We start from the raw sequence: 14,474 nt of genomic DNA on the forward strand, positions 1-14,474 counted from the left end.
AGGTCAAACTGAGCTGGGATCCCTCTCCCCATGGGTTCCATAGCAGCTGCATGATCAGCCTCTATGATATGTACGCCCTTGCTTAAAGATTGGTAAGACACTGTACCATAATGAAGGGTGGTGCGTTGCGGGACAGAGGTGGTAGTAAAGTGACAAGAAAGGCTGCGTTTGACTGCGCTATCGATTCCACCAAGAAAAACGGAACCCTGTCACAACTAGGGATGCACGATGCATCGAAACTTCGATACTGTTTCGATACCGTGCACCCTGACACGGTTCAATACCTTTATTTCATGTATTTCGATGCTAAGCTGTGCGGCCGCATAGCTTAGGATAGTAATACATAAATGTTGTTCGAGTGGGGCTGCGGCTGTGTAATACAGCCATTGGCCCGCACCTGAGTCCTGAGAAGTGCGCGCGCGGTCAGCATGATGTGATGCGACCAGCGCTGCACTAATGAGCGGCAGCACTGAAGACCGAACATGGCAGGCGCACTGCAAAACACCCCCATGTTCTGTCTTCAGTGTCTGCGCTGCCGATCATTAGTGCAGTGCCGGCCGCATTATCTCATGCTGACCGCGCACGCACTTATTGTCAGGAGCGGGGCAATGGCTGTATTACAACGCCGCAGCCCGGCTCAAACGGCGGAGATCAGAGAAAACTCTCATCTCCGCCGTTATTCCCATGAATGCTGCGATCAAAGCTGACCGCAGCATTCAAGGGGTAAATGAGAAGGGGGGATGCCCTGTGACGCGTTTGAGGGAAATACCATATATGGGCAGACAGTCCAGGGTCCATTGAAGGACCCCAGGGCAGTCTGACCATATTTTTCCTGTTGTTAGGACATACTTAGGTATGTCCTAACAACTGCCTGTGTACTATCAGTACACAGGCTAATGTACTGGCATATAGATATATGCCAGTACATTAAAGTTAAAAAATATAAATATAATAGGAAACGTTAAATTAAAAAAACCTAATTTTATACGATAAACATTAAAATAAAAAAGTCTCAATACAAAACATATATACATATTCGGTATCGTCGCGACCGTAATAACACATTTATAGCGTCATTCATGTTTATGCTGTTATTAAATTTAAAAAACTGCTTTCTTTCACTTATCAATGTGAGGCACGAGGTATTATGAATTTTGAACTTCATCATGTACCTCACACGTTAACCCAATGTTGTCCATTATGACTGAGAAACATGATGGGGTTAATTACTATTAATGTGAAGAAATGGAGGTTCAAAATTCATCACAACACGCGCCTCACATCAGAAAATGAAAGAACTTTTTTTTATTATTATTATTGTTGGCAAAGTATCGTTTTGGTAACGAGTATCGCAATACTACACAAAGTATCGGTATCAAAGTCCAAATTCTGGTATCGTGACAACCCTAGTCACAACGGTGACGAACGGAAACCTTTACCAACGTTTCCGTCACCATTGAGATCAATGGTGAGGGAAACGGAAGCCAAGGTTTCAGTTTGCCTTTCCGTTGAGAGGTTAACCCGAGGGAAACCACAATTGCAGCGAAGTAATAAATCTGATTACTAATAAATTCATGCCAAACAAATATTCAGCACTTTGACAATCCTATACAACAAAAGTCTGAATATATTTATTCAAGTAGGTTTGAAAATGGGTATAAAATAATGTTAATTCATTTCTCATCAATGATACAGAAAATCCCAATTTTTTTTTTATTTTTTTTTTAAAGAGTAACTGTTTTTTCAGCAAACTTTTGACATATCACAGAGACATGTGAGAAGTTTTGATCAGTTAAGGTCCGGGTGCCCATATCACCACCGATCACTAAAACCTCTTTGGCTGAGATTGGCAATCCTAGTATGCTTAAAGACTGACTCACATAGAAAGTCTAGGAATGTCAATCGCAGCCGAAGAGGCAAAGGACTCGGGTGAGCGCTTCTGCCCGCTCATTTTAGTGATAGGTGTGGGTCTCTCCACCCGTAACCCCACTTGGATCAAAACTCCTGACATGTCACTATGACATGTCAAAAAGTTGCTGAAATGACAGTTATTCTTTAAAGTAAAAAGTCTAGGTTTAGTTCCCATTTGCAGGCAGATAAGGGACCTGATGGCCAAACACACCCTCCCTAGACCTCCCTGAGGGACAACCATATGTGCACCTGAAAAATCAAATAAGCATGTTAAGTGAACACCTAGTGAAAACACAAAAAAAGCAATGACAGTGCCTTGCATAGCCGGCCCAGCATAATCGCTGGCAGTATAAAAATAAGCTTGGCCAAAAGACCAGGCTAAAATAGAGGTTAGTGCTCTCAAGAGAGCGAAAGAATAGAAGTGCAAGTGAACCCTACTAATCAGGTGGGTTTCCCATCCCCAAGTGATTTTTGGGTGCCCACTGGGTAAGAACTCCAGGGGGCACTCTGCACCTCGGCCTTTTTAAACTGCCTAACCTAAAGGCATTGATCAATAAGATCCCAGGTCACCTGCAGGCAGCCGTTAGGCCAACCTGCGTACACTAGGTTTAAACCTTCTCTTGCATAATGTACCTGTATACAAACATAACTATGATGGTAGGCTGTGTACACACTACAAAACTCAATACTATATTTTCTTATTTTTTGAGAGATTGAAAGAATGAGACCTCAAAACATAATCAGAAGTGGTAGTACAGGACTGTTGTCCTAAAGGATATAGCAATATATCCCGATATGGGAATTAATAAGTCATCATAAAATAAGATTTATTCGATTTATTAGCATGTACAGTGGAGCGAAAAAACCCTTAATCTCATGTGACTTTAGGAACATAGAGTAAAAAATGTATTTTCGATTTGGGTTGTTCTACTCTATTTAGTTTTATGTACAGAAGCAAGAGAGACAAGTTAACTAATTAACATATTAAGCAAGATCCATCAATCCTCCCAGAGATGACTCCCTCATGTATCCACACTCGATTTTTGTACACAATTACTAAGGGAAGCAATGCAACAAATCTGAGCCTGTGCATAGTGTTAATTTTTAATAAGGCCATTTATAAACCATACAATAGTGTTTTAATTAACAGCTGATGCTTCCAGCAGTTTTTAGACTTTTTCTTTTCAAAAAAAAAGGTAGTGTACGCAAATGAACACTCCATTTCCATAGCTCAATGGCGGACAATAGTAATTTTTCCATTTTATAATAATATTTATTATATATAATATTCCTTGCTGGTAGAATATTCTACATAACTAATGAAAAATTTTGTGGAAAAGCAGAAAATCCATGACAGTAATCAAAATAAAATAGTAAAGCTTTTTTTAGTTTTTGTTTACTGAGGAGGCTATAGAAAATTAATAAACCACTAAAGTAGAGAAAAGTTCAAGAGGCACCAACAATCAAAGAAAAAGTATTGCATACAGTCAAATATGGCAACGTAGTACCCCAACATTTTAGCGTCAAATAGAGGGGAAGATGAAAAAAAAACAAACAGGAAAAATAGGCAAAGGGGGAAGGAAAATAAAATGAAACAAAAAAATAAAAAGTGCATCATAAGAATAATCACACTTAAAGAACTGGTTATGGGTGTCTATGAGAGAAAGGAAGAGAATCAGCAGCCAAACGATCATATATTTCAGCTAAACCATCTCCCTCCAAGGGGGAGACTCAGGAGGAGGATCCCGCAGTTGTGACCAAATAGCCTCATACCGAGGAACTTTGTCTTCTAAGTTCGCTACAATACATTAAAAAACCCAAATATCTGTAAATTATAAAAAAAAAAAAAAAGATTTGAAAGGGGATTGATTGCGACTTTCAACGTATAGCAATAGTCCCCCTGGCAGCAGAGAAAACATTAGTTAGAAGTCTATGCGGTTTTTTTTTTGGGGGGGGGGGGGGTTTCAAACTCTTTATTTGATACAAAAAAACATGATAAATCAGTATATATTGCCACAGGTTGGGAGCATTTATAACTTCGCAGAGCTATGACAGTATTGTCAGTAAGGAACATTGCAAGATAGGTTGATACTGAAACATATGTAGCTTGAATACAAAAATAAAATTCGATTTTTGTTATTTAGAAGTCTATGCGTTTTCTTAAAGACATTTGCAATCCCGGAGTTGAGTAACGACGTCCAAGGATACGAGCTAACAGAGATTCAATTTAGACCAAATCCAGTCCTCCATGCATTTCCGTTGAGTTTAAGCCACTGGACAAGTACACCAAATGTGACAAAATGATTCCACCTCACTACAGCCACGGAAGAATAAATCAGAGCGGGAGGGAAATATTTAGGCCAATCGTACGACATTTGGTACCATCTAGTTGGTATCAAGTTTCTTTAACATTATATGAATGGGAACAAGTGTTAAAATTATCCCAAATCTGCTGCCAAGTAATGTGATCAGGGATCAGCCCGATTTCCTTCTCCCACACCGATACGTAGGAGTGGAAACCGGTAGAGCTCAGGTTCCTAAATTGGAAGTATAGTTGGGAAATCATCTCTTTATTATTAGGAGCCAGTCTACAAATATTCTTAAAAGTGGAATTGAGCGTCTCTGGAGCGATTTTAAAGAATTTTGCATATACAGTACCTACAATATTCGCTTAAAGGGATATTTAATTAATTTCTCAACTCTTCAAAAGACTTACGTTTCCCATTTTGAGCGAGATGGAAGACAGTAGTAAGGGGGTGATCCATCCGCCATTGAAAAGGTGTTTAACCTGGGGAGAAATTCCGACTATTGGAAAGATAATGCAGAGAAGAGGGGTTGGACATTAGATTAAAACTTTGCCTATGAGTAAACCACAGTCTTCGGGAATGTGCAACCACTTTGTTACTAAATTTAGGTGTGTGCCCATTAGGGCCCGTGGGGAAGAGACATAAAAATAAATTTAAACAATGCCCACCTTGTGTAATGTGGGCTAACATTCCACACTGCTATTTGAGAAAATGATGCAGCAAAATAATCCAATTTGAAATTCGGTAGTCCCAGGCCCCCAGACAGTGGGGAACGATATAAAGTCTGTCTGCAAACTCTGGGTCTGCAAGCAGACCAAATATATTTGTCAATGATGCCCTGGATATGTAATAAAGCACTTCTGGGGACGGGAACAAACAAAGATCTGAATAAATAAAGCAGTTTAGGAAAAAAGAAGTCATGCGGATAGCTGACAATCTCCCCAGCCATAAAATATGATAACAGGACCATTCCTCCAAGAGTTTTCGAATACCAGAGAACAATTTAGGGAAAATACACAAGTAAAAGGGAGAACGGGTTTTAGGAAATGGTAACCCCTAGCTACGACATGTAGACTCTTTTCCATTTAAATCTAAAATTCTGAGAAATTAAACGTTCCTGGTCAGGTGACATTGCTTCAGATTTAGTGGGGTTAACACAAACCCCTGAAAATATTTAAAAAACCGGGCATAGATTAGGTAGGGAGAGCTGGGGATTCCTAATGAATAAAAGAATGTCATCTACATACTTAATGGGGAAAATGTATCAAAACGAAGTGAAAGAAAGAGCCATTGCCCATAGCAACTAATCAGATTCCACCTTTCATTTTGCAGAGGTACTTTGAAAAATGAAAGCAGAAACCTGATTGGTTGCCATAGACAACTACTCGACTTTCCCTTAGCACCACTTTTATAAATCTACCCGATTGAGTTTGAAAGAGACTGAATCTAAACTATATCTTGAAATATCTGTATTTTAACGGATTGCGAGGGCTAAAGACTCAATGGCAATGGCAAAGAGAAGAGGGAACAAATGGCATCTCTGCCAGGTTCCACGTTTTATAGAAAAGGAAGGAGATAATTGACCCTGAAACTAAACTCTGACCTGAGGAGCAGAGTCGAGAAACCGAGGGCCTGCAAAAACAGGCCCTCCATACCCATCCTTCGCATCACCAGCGCTTAATATTGTAATTTAACAGAGTCAAAAGCTTTCTCCAAGTCTAGACTCCACAGCATTAGATCTTGATCATTAGAGAAAGCATAATGAAGGACATTAGCCACAAGGCGTATATTATCTGTTATTTGGCTTGCGGAAATTTAACCGGTTTGATCCGGCATGATTAAAGAAGACATATGGGGAGCCAACCGTTGGAAAATGATTTCCATAAATATCTTATAATCAGTGATGAGAACAGTTATCGGGTGAAAAGTTCTAACAGTAAAAGGTCCACTTTCCTAGGTTTTGGTACATTCAAATGATAGCGTCTGAAAATTCCTGAGGGGGGGGCAATTACCCAACAACAGGTGACTGAAGAATTTGGCCAGAGAAGGGGCCAATTTCTTGTAATATAATGAGGAAAAGCCATCTGGACCCGGGCTTTTAGAGCTTCACAGCAGTTTAATGGCCTCTGTAACTTCCTCCTCTGTGTTGGGGCACTTATTAAAGTAAGAGGCAGTAGAGGAAAAAGTTGGAAGATCTAAATTATAGAGCAATTGATTAACTGTACGAATTTGTATGGGCGTAGAAGATTAGTATAATTTTGCGCAAAATAAGCGCATGCTATCAGACATCAAAGCAGGGTTTGAAGTGAGTACCTTGAGGGGTGTGAAACTAGTAGATTGGTTTGCCTCTAGCCTGCACATTTATTTTTGTGGCAAACTTCGCTCTCGCTTTAGCATAGGAATAAAATTTGCCTTTACCCCAATAGATTCATTTTTCCTAAATAGTAACGTTTTTTTTATATATATGTGTAGAAATATAAATTTTTAGTGCCCACTTCGTGTTAATTCCAATCCGCCCCTGGCCGGAGGAGCTTACAATTAAAGTTAGTATCTTCACCTAAAACTTAAAAATATGGCCATAAATCAGAAGCAAAGCCGGATTCACACCTGCATTAGTGTTTCCGTTGTTTCGTCAGAGGAGAAGAACAATGAAAACACCATAAGAGACTGCTCTGTTGTAAGACGGACACCACCGGCAGCCAACAGAACCCATTGACCGTAATTGGTTCCGTCAGGGAGTCCATGATTTTACCGGAAACAAATGCAACATTTCAACAGATTCTGCAACGGAGGCCCCTAATAGAGCCTCCCATGCCGATGTAAACAAGGCATTAGTGTGACAACAAAAGGCTAATTTTTTTTTTCTTTTCTTTTAGAGATCTTGTATTTTTTATATTTTGTTCTAGATGGCTTTTTTGTTATTTTCCACCAAATTGTTTGTCAATTTTGAATTAGCTTCTTAGCAACTGAAACTGTCAGTTTACATATCAGTTTATAAATACAAGCTAAGAAAGTGACAGGATGGTCTTCAGGAGCTAAGCAGCTAAGTCAAAAGTGACAACCAATTTGTCGGTGAATCCTGCGATCACCTGCACAAATGGCAGCTAAAGCAGAATAGAAAATGGCAATAAATTTTTATGTAAAATAAAAAATGTATATAAAAAAGATAAACTAATAGATTAACAAATGTAGCTGTTTCTATAACTTCACATTTACTAATATATGACCATTGTTTGGTCTCAGGTGGAAATGGTCTGCTGGATGCTGTTTTTGATTTCATTTTAAAATTCAGTTCCTTTTAGCCGGGAGTATATCCAAAAGGAAGGAAAAGTATGAAGGAAAAACTTCCACCTCTTGCACACGACCTAGTTCGGGCTGTGAAAAACGTGCGGTGTGTCGGCCGGATTTCCCGGCCTGACCACAGCACGGTTGAACGGGACTCCACATAGCTTCGTTCACATCTGCGCTAGGGTCCGGTTCCAACGTTCCGTCGGAGCTTTCCGTCGGAACGGGACACTGACTGACACAAATGGAAACCAAAGGTTTCCGTTTCCATCACCATTGATTTCAATGGTGACGGATCCGGTGCCAATGGTTTGTCTCAGTTGTGCAAGTGTTCCATCGTTTTGATGGAATCAATAGTGTAGTCAACTACAAATCAGCATCAATTCTTCTAGGTACACTTGCACAAAGTCATGGATTTTGTAGGATTATAGTCAGGTGGATGATTAACCAATTATACCAAACAGGTAATAACAATCATCATTTTCACATTTAGGCCTGATTTACACGAGCGTGTGCGTTTTGCACACGCAAAGAACACAGCGTTTTGCGTGCGCAAAAGGCACTTAACCGTTCCGTGTGTCATCAGCGTATGATGCACGGCTGTGAGATTTTTTCGCAGCCGCCATCATTATGACACTCCGTTTGGATGTATGTAAACAGAAAAGCACGTGGTGTTTTTCTGTTTACATTCAGAGTGACAGCTGTTGAGCGAATCACGCAGTTCGCACGGAAGTGCTTCCGTGCGGCATGCGTGGTTTTCACGCACCCATTGACTTCAATGGGTGCGTGATGCGCGAACAGAGCACAAAGACAGGACATCTCGTGAGTTTTTATCAGCGGACTCACGCTGAGCAAAACTCACGGACTGTCTGCATGCCCTCATAGACTAATATAGGTGCGTACGACACGCGTGAAAAGCACACGCGTCGCACGCACGTATATATCATGCTCGTGTAAACGAGCCCTTAGATTGAATCACAGTCATGAACTGTAACAAAAACAGCTGTGTAGGAGGCTTAAAACTGGTTGAGGAACAGCCAGTCTCCTAAAAAGGTAAAGTTGTGAAAGACAATATCATGTCACATGTTCACCATGGCAAGACTGAGCGCAGCAAAAAAAAAAAAACAACACAAGGTAGATATACTGCATCAGCAAGGTCTCTCCCACGCGAAGATCTCAAAGCAGACTGGGGCGTCAAGATGTGATGTTCAAGGACATTTGAAGAAGCACAAATATACCGACAATGTTGAGGACCATAGACGCAGTCGTTGGCCAAGAAAACTTAGTGCAACAGATTAAAGACTTCCCTTCAAAATCGGAAGATATCCAGTAACACCATTAGCTCAGAACTGTCAGAAACCAGTGGGTACACCCATCTACTGTTCGGAGAAGTCTGGCCAGAAGTGGTCTTCATGGAAGAAATGTGCCCAAAAAGTCATACCTTCGATGTGGAAACAAGGCCAAGTGACTCAACTAGGCACAAAAGAGGCTGGAGAGCAGTACAATATTGAGTGTCTGCAGGCAACAGTGAAGCATGGTGGAGGTTCCTTGCAAGCTTGGGGCTACATTTCAGCAAATGGAGTTGGGGATTTGGTCAGGATTAATGGTGTCCTCAATGCTGGGAAATACAGGCAGATACATTTCCATCATGCAATACCATCAGTGAGGCATCTGATCGGTTCTAAATTTATTTTGCAACAGGACAACGACCCCAAACATACAGTCAATGTCATTAAGAACTATCTTCAGCGTAAAGAAGAACAAGGAGCCCTGGAAGTGATGATATGGGCTGCATATCAGACTCATCGCGTCTGTCTAGAATTACATGAAGACACAGAAGTATTTTAAGAAGCCTACATTCACAGAATATCTGTGTTAGTTCCCCAGAATGTTTGAAACAACCTCCCTGCAGAATTCCTTCAAAAAAATGTGTACCAGTATACCTAGAAAATGTATGCTGTTTTGAAGGCAACGGGTCGTCACACCAAATATTGATTTGATTTAGATTTCTCCTCTGCAGTCAGTCTCCTCTGCAACTAGGGATGGAATTTGCTTGACAACAGGAGGTGGACAGCAGATTACAGGTAAGGGGACACCTAGAGGCAGTAACTTCACACAGAATTTGCAGGTATAAAAACTAAATTCTAACAGTAAGTAATTTACACAGTTGATATATATCAGGTATACTATTAGATTAGCATAAGTTGCTTGAAAAGCTATAGTTTACAGAGAACATTGGAAATTTGTATTTCGAGCGACCATGATGAAAGAAATAACATCCCTGGTAGATTAAATGACCCTAGTGGTCCACTTCAAAATTATGAAAATTTAACCAGAGTTTTACTTTAAGTCAGCCTTGATTTAATAAAAGTACTGTGTCTGAGTTTCTGAGCTATGGATATCTCCAACCAATGGAGTTGGGAACTTTAAAACACCTTAATGACCACCCATACACCTTTTCACGGTGATCAGTAAAAGGTAGCTATATCACAATGCCACCTTCTAACAATGCTATTTTAAAAATCTGGCCATTTAACGCCTTAGATGCTGAAGTAAATGGCAGGCAGGGCCTAATAAAGGTCCCAGGTCTGCCAACAGTATATGCCTATTTTATGCCTGCCAGAGGCAGGGCCTAATAGAATGCCTGTCAGTATTACACCGACAGGCATAATTCGCCGCAATGCAGAAGTATTGCAGTGCATTATAAAAACAATCAAACAGTTGCATAGTAAAGTGTATAGTGGAACTTAAAAATCATAAAAAAGAAAAAAAAGATTAATAAAGTTTATAATAAAAAATTCTAACTTTTTCATTCATGCTGCATTCATACAGCTACGTCGGTGGAAAAATAAAAATGTTATGGCTCTTAGAATAAGACGACAACACTTTTTTTTTTTTTTTTTTAACGTTTTTTACTGTGACAAAGTAGTAAAACATTAAAAAAAAAAGAACATAAACTTGGTATAGCCGTAATCGTAACGACATGCAAAGGTTATTATGTTGTTTATACTACATGGTAAAAACCGTGAATTTAAGACGCAAAAAAGGATGGGGAATTTCTGGTTTTTCTCCATTACCCACCAAAAATAGTTAATAAAAGTTCAGCAATAAATTAAATGTACCCCAAAATGGTGGCATTAAAATATACAATTCGACCCCCAAAAAAATCAAGCCCTTACACGGTTATGTCTACGGATGAATAAAAAAGTTATGGCTTTTGAAATGCAATGATGAAAAACAGGAAAGAAAATCGCTTGTCATTAAGGCCCAAACTAGGCTGGTCACTAAACGGTTAAGATTTTCTAAAACATCTAAGAATATAAATATTAAAATTGCTCTTTAAATTATATTTCAACTACTATATCAGCCAAATACAAACGATAGCATATATAGGAAGCGTACAGAACGTTCCAGTAATTGCAGTCATATGCAATCTAAAACAATTAAATAAAACCAATAAGATATGATACATGCAGTTACAGAAAGGAGTGAGCAAGTGAAGTGGATAATAGAGAAATGTGAACATATGTTTGTATTCCATACAGTTAGCAATTTCTTCTAGCAGACAATTACTGTGAAGCTGCCTTTGAAGTGTATCCTTTAGCGTTCTATGCTCAGAATGTTGTATTTTACATTAGCTTCTAATATAATTAGTGCTAACATATGGCACAATCAATAGGACATTTGGAATCAGTTTACCATGCCCTTGGGTGTAAAGGCGTAGGGTTTTATTGGTAGGAAAAAAATGGAACTGCCCATCAAAGTGATATTTTTAACTACAGGACTAGACAATTTTACCCTGGTGGCCAAGCTTTGAAAATCTTTCAAAAAGATTGAAAATGGTCTGCAATTTAGTAAAAACTCTGTAAAATAGAATGACATGCATGGTGTGAAATGTACAGTATGTCCTGGTACCATAAATATGCTGCTATTACCTTGCAATGGGGAACCTGCTTCATATGGACACTACTGGATGTCATTTACAGAGATGAAGCATATTCACGAGAATACAGTAGGGAAACTCACTAACAGAAAAAGTTTAGTCTCCGGGATATCCGCCTTCCTCCAACATTCCAAAAAATAATACAGATACGTTATTTAACTTTCAATGAAATTGGTCCTAGTGTATATATGTGTGAAATATGGAAATTAGATTGTGAGCTCTATTGGGAAAGGGACTGAAGTAAGTGATCACAATAGCTGTACAGCACCATTGGAGTATATATATATATATATATATATATATATATATATATACATATATATATATATATATATTACATATGTAGTGTAAGAAATTAAGGTTTTGAAAAATGAAAGCCATGATATGAATGAAAATGTTATCTATTATATCATGTAGTGTATTTTATTTGAATGAATCAAGGATGGAGGTTCATGGGTATACTTGCATGTCTCAATGAAATGCATCTCATTAGTATGCGATATACCTATTGTTTAATCACAGGTATCTCTTACAGATGCTAGCCAGTAGTGTGGACAATAAGTCCTATCCATGAACAAGCTCAGGATGTAATAAAATGCTAAAGGTGGTTGATAAGTGGGACCAGTATTCTATATTTGCATGTAACATGAGGACGGTTTTTGATCAGGAACGTCAGAATATGGGTTCTCCAAGAGCGGCAGACAAAGGGGTATAAAAACCCATGAATACTGGAGAAGAGGAACTTGGGAGGCACTAGGGCACATGAGAGTCACTCGAGAGGCTCTTGGGGAGGGATCCATGGAGGGACATACTGGAGAGGAGACTTACTGGTGTGCGTAGAAAGTCCATGTATGGTAACTATAATGTGTAATGTAATTATTGTTGATAAGGAAAAAGTGTCTATGTAGTTTATTGCTTATGACTGTCTTTGTGTACATATCGCCATATAAATCTCAGAATAACTGTAACAGTCATTTCACCCTTAATACAATATACATTTTTATACACTCACTCTCGTATTTCGTTTATTGCGCCTAACCATAGAATCTAACCCAGTAAGAGGGTGGAAGAGAAAAATATTCTTACAGTAGGGAGGAAATACCTGTAGACTCTGTTCACATTTCTGTCATTCAGGAGTCGTGAAGGATTATGATGGGTCTGTTTTCAGACACATTCTGACCGATCCTATTGAATTGTATTTTTTGCTATTGTAATGAATAGGACAGAACCTTTTAGTACCCCTACATTCACTAACGATCACAATGACACATGGAGAAGTGCTCTTACTGGGATATTCACACCTGACCTTTTTACATATAAGTTTATGACTAATATAATATGTAGAATATAACTGAACAGAGCAAGTGTAAAATTAAGGTCCCATGCACACGAACGTGCTTTTGCGGCCGCAATTCCCCCGAAAACCCACGGGAGAATTGTGTCCCCATTAATTTCTATGGGCCATGTACACAACCGTGGTTTCCACGGTCCGTGCATTGCCCAGGAGCCTGTACCGCAGAAAGAACGGGTATGTCTTATTACAGCCGTGTTCTGCGATCCAGGCTCATAGAAAATAATGGATGCGGCCATGTGCACGGCCCACTAATTTGCGGGTGGCTCGCGGGTGACACTCCGCTGCCGGCCGACCGGAAAATCACGGCCGTGCACATGGCTACAGTCGTGTGCATGAGGCCTAACAGTTAAGCATCGAACTCCAGCTCTGACAAGTCTTTTATCCAATTTCTGCTAATAGGACAATAACAGTTAATTACATTAATAAATGGTAGACTTGGAGCATCACACTCAAAACTTCCTTTTACATATTACATACAGTGAGGATAAATACTAATAACGGTCTCAACACTCAATGTGGTTTAGGTGCTGAATGAACCTCCTTATTCCCCATTTAGCGGTCTTTGCAAACACTCGTTCACCCCGCGCTGCCACAACTAGTGCCTGTGGGGGTCAAGTCTTCAGACTTTGCCGTTCCAATCATCGGATGATGGAGAGCTGGGATCGCTGATGTTCCAGTTGAACCTGCTCGGCAGCTATAAACAGAAATTATTGGGACAAGAAAATAGAAACTACATAGAACCACATTAAAAAAAGCTTACTAGCTTCTTTACATATCAAACTTACAGGATAAAAATGTGTTCATTAGCGCACCACAAAGTTAAGAATATATCACGTGGACATCCCAATGGTAGAAGACCAGTTACGCCTGCCGGCCTGATCTGGGGTCACCATTCCAGATTCCCCTCCATAATTTTAAAGTGCTCACAAACAGCATTTTCATAAAGGAAAAATGTAATTATAAATATATCACGACTCATTCACATATGGAGTTCACTCTGTGACATTGTATCTAATAAATATATTCTGTTTATTTTTGCGATTTTATAGTGTCTCCCAGTTTCTTTCTAGACGGCATATCCCTGTCAATTTCAGGTTACTGTTATTATATTTTAAATTAAAATAGGTCGAGACATTGTGGTCCATCAGCCCCTTTCGGGTGTTCTTGATATGTTCTTGAATCCTAATGTTTAACTTTCTTTGTGTTCATCCCGTGTACTGGCGGCCCACACTCCCTCAACATTCTATCATTTTATTTCTTTGGTAATCGATCACACAAATTTTAGCAGAGAAAAACTTTTTTTCATTTTTTATCTTTTGCAAACCTTGCAACTTCTGCAAGAAAACAAAAACCTTTTAACATTTTTTTTTTTAGTTTTGTTTAGATTCCTTCCAAAGTGACTTCTCACCAACTGATCTTTAATCCTGTAAATTATCATATAATATTAATTCCAGTAACCCCAAAAGTGACAGGGATATGCCTAGAAAGAAACTGGAGGAGAGACAAGTTTAAAAAAAAACAACCCCTTAAAAAACAAAGAAGAATATATTTATGTCTTGAATTCAGTTACGGTTTAATTAGAAAATAAAATATAAATGAGCCGTGATGTACTTATAATATTTTTTTTCCCTTTGTCTGACCTTATGACCTGGAAATTGCGTCTGAGAATTTTAAA

The 14,474-nt window shown here is 39.1% G+C and overlaps 1 protein-coding gene across 4 annotated transcripts in view; it reads right to left on the bottom strand.

Annotated features, from left to right (window-relative positions):
- RARB (retinoic acid receptor beta) overlaps positions 1-14,474 on the bottom strand; it is a 646,418-nt gene that overhangs the window by 493,021 nt on the left and 138,923 nt on the right. The gene's annotated exons all lie outside the window — the stretch shown is intronic.

The sequence above is a fragment of the Rhinoderma darwinii genome, chromosome 5 (assembly GCF_050947455.1).
Source record: "Rhinoderma darwinii isolate aRhiDar2 chromosome 5, aRhiDar2.hap1, whole genome shotgun sequence".
NCBI classification, from domain to species: Eukaryota; Metazoa; Chordata; class Amphibia; order Anura; family Rhinodermatidae; genus Rhinoderma; species Rhinoderma darwinii.